This window comes from Limanda limanda, chromosome 6, assembly GCF_963576545.1.
Source record: "Limanda limanda chromosome 6, fLimLim1.1, whole genome shotgun sequence".
NCBI lineage: Eukaryota > Metazoa > Chordata > Actinopteri > Pleuronectiformes > Pleuronectidae > Limanda > Limanda limanda.
Window position 1 is genome coordinate 5,512,782 of NC_083641.1, and position 6,000 is coordinate 5,518,781.

The following is a 6,000-nucleotide window of genomic DNA, read 5'->3' on the forward strand; positions in this document are numbered from 1 at the left end:
GAACAGCCAACTCAGAGGACCAGGACACCATGAGCCTGATAGACTCTGCCCTGGTCACTCATTCCCAGTTAACAAGGGACATTGGTGCAGCTATGTCATCTGCCATGGTAGCTCGGAGGCAGATCTGGTTGGCACAGACAACTCTTCCCGAGAATATCAGGAAAGAACTGACCAATATGCCAGTCGTGCCGGCACATGTTTTTCATCCTGACTCCCAGGGTGTGTTAGATAAGGCTGAACAGTCTCGGCGTACCAGAGAGTCAGTACAGCGCACTTTCAGAGGGGCTGCGTCTACCAGGTATAAACTTAGGGGCTCCCAGCCTCCCCACCGATCATCATCCTGGGCCCGTAAGGAGCCATGGGTGAATGACAGGCGACAGGCTACAGGATTCACAGCCTCTGGTGACTCCAAACAGCCTTCACAAAGTCGACGTGGGTTCTATCCCCGTTTTTCGACTAGAGGTGCTCCCCAGAGGAGGCGCCCCCCCAGAGGTCAAGGACCTCGGGGCGGTACAGCCTAGGGGTGGGGGGACACCCGCCGAACTTCATTCTCGGCTATGCCTGGACAGCTGGGAAGAAACTGTGTCAGACCCATGGGTGCTTGCTACAGTATCAAAGGGGTACAGAATTCAGTTTCGGCGGCGGCCCCCCCCTTACTCCAGGATCCGCATGACGATTGTCACGGACCCAGTCCAGGCTCAAATCCTGGCACAGGAAATTTTAACCCTTCTGCAGAAGGATGCAATTATGAAAGTAGATCCAGACGAACAGCTCACTGGCTTCTACTCCACGTATTTCCTCGTGCCGAAAAAAGATGGCGGAATACGTCCCATCTTGGACCTAAGGCGATTAAACGCCTTCATAAAGGTACTTCCTTTCAAGATGCTGACCACGGGTCAGATCTTAGAATCTATCGAAAGAGGAGAGTGGTTCACCTCGATAGACCTGGAAGACGCGTACTTCCATGTGCCCATCTGTCCAAACCACAGACCTTTTCTTCGGTTTGCATTCCAGGGGCAAGCCTATCAGTTCAAGGTCCTGCCATTTGGCCTTTCCCTCTCACCAAGGGTGTTCACCAGAGTGGTTGGGGCGGCCTTGTCTCCTCTCCAGTTGTCAGGAGTAAAAATCCTTCCCTACCTGGACGACTGGCTGATTTGTGCTCCATCTCTTGGCCAAGTTGTAGAGGATACCCAGAGGGTGTTGTCGCATGTACGGTCCTTGGGTTTCAAGGTAAATGTGACGAAAAGCAACCTCGAGCCAAGGCAGCAGGTGATTTTTCTGGGACTTTGCTTGAATTCCCTTACAATGTCTGCATCCCTCACATCTCAGAGGGTGAGGAAGATTCTAGTCTTCCGGAAACGATTCCGTCTCGGCAGGCAGCTACAATTTATCAGCTTTCAGAGGATGCTGGGGATGATTTCAGCCGCAGCAGCTGTTGTTCCTCTGGGCCTCCTCAGGGCCAGGCCAATTCAGAGGTGGCTGAATGCCTTCAAGCTCAACCCGAAGCTGGACAGACACGTGAAACTTCGTGTGACACGCACATGTCTCCAAGCCTTACGCCCATGGGCAGACCGGGTGCTCTTGCTCCAAGGAGTCCCCCTTGGGAACATTCCCTCGAGGAGGACAGTGGTGACGACAGATGCTTCCCTCACAGGTTGGGGAGCAGTCTGGGAAGGCAGAATGGTGCGTGGCCCGTGGATACCCCCTTGGGGTGGCGAAAACATCAATGTTCTGGAGTTGAGAGCGGTTCACCTTGCTCTGAAGGCTCTCCTTTCCTCCATCCAGGGCAGGCATGTCTTGATAAGGACAGACAGCACTTCAACTGTGTATCATATAAATCACCAGGGAGGCACAAGGTCCCTGCGTTGCCTCCAGGTGGCACAGAAACTTCTGTTTTGGGCTTTTCAGCATCTGGCTTCACTCAAAGCAATCTTTATCCCAGGGATTGTAAATCGAGCAGCAGACCTCTTGTCCAGGACTGGTCCTCTCCCAGGAGAATGGAGACTTCATCCAGAGGTTGTATCCCTCCTATGGAGTCGGTTTGGCACGGCTCAGGCCGATCTATTCGCATCAGCAGAGACAACCCACTGCAGGATGTGGTTCTCTCTGGAAAACCAGGGAGGTCCCCTAGGCCTAGATGCACTATCTCAAGAATGGCCGGAAGGGTTGTTGTACGCTTTTCCTCCATTCCCTCTGATTCCCCAGGTACTCAACCGGGTTACCTCGGGCCACTACGAGGTGCTGTTAATAGCCCCCAGGTGGCCAGGGAGGCATTGGTTCCCAACGCTCCTTCGCCTGGTTCACGGTCAACCATGGGCCCTGCCAGTCAGGGCAGACCTCCTCTCACAGGCAGAAGCTCAGATATGGCACCCCAGATCAGACATCCTGCAGCTTTGGGCTTGGCCCCTTCTCAGTACCTCTCTCAAAGGTTAGATGAGGCTGTCCTGAGGACCATAGACAATGCCCGGGCTCCCTCCACTCGGGCTAACTATGGCCATAAATGGAGTGTGTTTTCTACATGGTGTCGCAACAGACAGGAAAATCCAGCCGCTTGTCCTATTGAGCTGATTCTCCGTTTCCTTCAGTCACTTTTGGACTCTAACAGGGCACCTAGCACCATTAAGGTATACACTGCCGCAATCTCTTTCTTCCATGAGACAGAGGGAGATGTTACAGTTGGTAGACACCCTCTAGTGTCTCAGTTCATTAAGGGAGCACACCGCCTGCGACCAAGCAGGGCTCCATCATGGTAACTCCCCTTGGTATTACGGTCCCTGATGCAGTCTCCCTTTGAACCCATAGGGCAATCCAGCCTTAAGTCTCTATCTTACAAAACAGCTTTCCTCCTGGCTATATGCTCCATGCAGGTGACTCAGGTGTGTCTCTCTGGCCAAACCCCTCGTTTTTGCCTAAGGTCATAAACCATCAGACGGTAAATCAGGTGATCGAGATCAGCACTTTTCAACCTGATCCGGCTCTACTACAGGAGGAAGCCGACCTGCCTATGTTGTGCCCAGTAAGGGCACTGAAGGCTTATATTGCACGCACAAAGTCTCTGAGGGGCTCATACTCTCAGTTATTTGTCTGTTTTGGGGGTAAAAAAGTCGGCCACCCTGTGTCTAAACAGTGTTTGTCCCATTGGATCGTTAATACTATCGCTGAGGCCTATTCTGGACAGAACATACCAGTCCCAGATTCCTTGGTAGCTCATTCCACCAGGAGTATGGCCACTTCCTGGGCTGCTTTAAAGGGGGTCCCTCTTTCAGAAATATGTGCAGCAGCAACATGGAGTGCCCCCTGCACATTCTCTAGATTCTACAGGGTCAATGTGGCTTCCCACACCATTGGCTTCCGCAGTGCTGCTCTCAGCTGCTGGGCGAGGATGTGAGGCGATAGAGTCCTCCGTTCTTCGCGACCCTGATGATACTAGTCATCCGTGTTAAGACCGTGGTGACGGTCTGAGGGAGGTCGAAATAGATCGTAAGTTATGACCATAACTATGGATCTATGAGACCGACCGATGACCGTCACCCTCTTTTGTCACTCAGAACGGGCTGAGGCGTTCAGACAAGGAGGAGGCGGCCGCGCTCACCGGGGAGCTTTATGGGCGGTGAGCCCAGCCCCCTTAAGGTCACTCACGTGACATTGTTGATATTTGGTCTCGAGGATAGGGAGATGAGGACATCATTCGTGTTAAGACCGTGGTGACGGTCATCGGTCGGTCTCATAGATCCATAGTTATGGTCATAACTTACGTTCAGCTCACCTTGAGAAAACATCATGTACCCAGCAGGTGTAGAGACCTCATTGCTGATTATTACAGCAATTTCAGGATGAGGGTCTCTTCAGGAGCAATAACATCCAGTTGGCACAAAGTGGAGATCGGTATCATCACAGGGTGTACTATCTCTGTGACATTGTTCTCCCTAGCCATGAACATGCTCACTAAGTCTGCTGAGCCAGAGTGCAGAGGGCCCCGCACGAATTCCGGACAACGGCAACCACCCATCAGGGAATTCATGGATGACCTCACAGTCATGACAGAATCAGTCCCAGGCTGCCGGTGGATTCTGAAGGGACTTGAAAAGCTGGTGGAGTGGGCCCGGATGCGTTTCAAACCCGCCAAATCCAGATCAATGGTGTTGAGGAAAGGGAAGGTGGAGGACAAGTTCCGGTTTAACATCACAGGCACAGCCATTCCAACTATCACAGAGAAGCCAGTCAAGAGCTTGGGCAAGGTTTTTGACTGCTCTCTGAGAGACACAACATCTATCCAGTCGACCTGCACTGAGTTGGATGGCTGGCTGAAATCCGTGGACAAGTCAGGCCTACTTGGGAAGTTTAAAGCCTGGGTCTACCAACATGGCATTCTTCCCAGGATCCTGTGGCCCCTCCTTGTCTATGCGGTCCCTATCTCAACAGTTGAGACCTTGGAGAGGAAAGTCAGCAAACACCTCCGGAGATGGCTTGGATTACCAAGGAGCCTGAGCAGCATTGCACTCTGCGGGAACACCAACAAACTGCGACTGCCTTTTAAATCCTTGGAGGAGGAATTCAAGGTAACTAGAGCCAGAGAAGTGGTTCAGTACAGGGATTCAAGTGATCCGAAGGTGGCTAAAGCAGGGATCCAAGTGAGGACTGGCAGGAAATGGAGGGCAGAGGATGCGGTTCAAGAGGCAGATGCAAGGCTGCGTCACAGGAGCCTGGTGGGAGTGGTCACACGAAGTCGAGCAGGGCTAGGATCCTTTCCAACTCCCCAAATGAACACCAGGGGGAAGGAAAGGCGACAACTTGTTCAGGAGGAGGTGAGAGCAGCAATGGAGGAGACGAGAACCTGCAAGGCAGTGGGAATGAAGCAACAGGGAGCTTGGACGAGGTGGGAGAATGCGGTTGAAAGGAAAGTGACCTGGGCTGAGCTTTGGAAAGCCGAGCCTCACCGCAAGAAATTCCTCATCCAGGCAGTGTATGACGTGCTTCCAAGCCCGTCAAATCTGCACATATGGGGCATAGCAGAGACACCAGCATGCCCACTGTGTTCCAAGCGAGGAACCCTGGAACACATCCTCAGTTGCTGTACAAGGGCACTTGGAGATGGTCGGTACAGGTGGAGGCATGACCAAGTCCTCAAGACCATTGCTGAAGCCATCAGCGCAGGACTGGCGTGGGCAAAGCAATTCCGACCCTCCAAGATAACCATCGCCTTTGTCAGAGCTGGGGACAAGCCAACTCCTGCCAGAAGAACATCATCTGCAGGCATCCTGACGTCTGCAAGAGACTGGCAGTTGTTGGTGGACCTTGAACATCAGCTGAAGTTCCCCAGCCATATTGCAGTCACCACCCTGCGACCAGACATTGTCCTTGTGTCTGAATCCACCAAGCAAGCAGTGCTGCTGGAGCTGACAGTCCCGTGGGAAGATTGGAAACTTGGAAGAAGCCTTTGAGAGGAAGCTCTCCAAATACGCAGGACTGGTCAGTGACTGCCAGCAGGCTGGCTGCAGAACAAGGTGTTTCCCTGTGGAGGTTGGATGCAGAGGATTTGCAGCCTGTTCCTTGGCCAGAGCCTTCAGTAGTTTAGGCATCGAGGGTGAGAGAAAGAGGAGAGCCATCCGCAGTACCACCGATGCGGCAGAGAGAGCCTCAAGATGGCTGTGGCTCAAAAGAGGGGAGCCATGGAGTCATGGTAGCTAGCTAGCCATCTGGACACAAGCTGGGGTCTGATCAGCCCCGGCAGGGTCACCTGGAGGAGGGCGTATGATGTTGAAAGACCCGAAACGTCCAATGATTCCAGGAACATCACTGAAGATGTGTCCAGATTAGGCATCAGTAGATGTATGTACACAGTATATATATGATACTGTTAGATAGCATATTGGTAAATAAATGTGTGTTTGAAGCTATATCACCTAAACATCGAAGCTGAAGGAACAACAAAGGCCTTTTTATTTACAAAAACAGGTGCTACATTGTATTTACTTCAAAAACTCTTCCTGAGGGAACTTA

At 52.3% G+C, this 6,000-nt stretch overlaps 1 pseudogene; it reads left to right on the top strand.

Annotated features, from left to right (window-relative positions):
• Positions 1–5,755, top strand: part of LOC133003647 (uncharacterized) — a 37,638-nt pseudogene extending 31,883 nt beyond the window's left edge.
• The last annotated feature ends 245 nt before the right edge of the window (positions 5,756–6,000 follow it).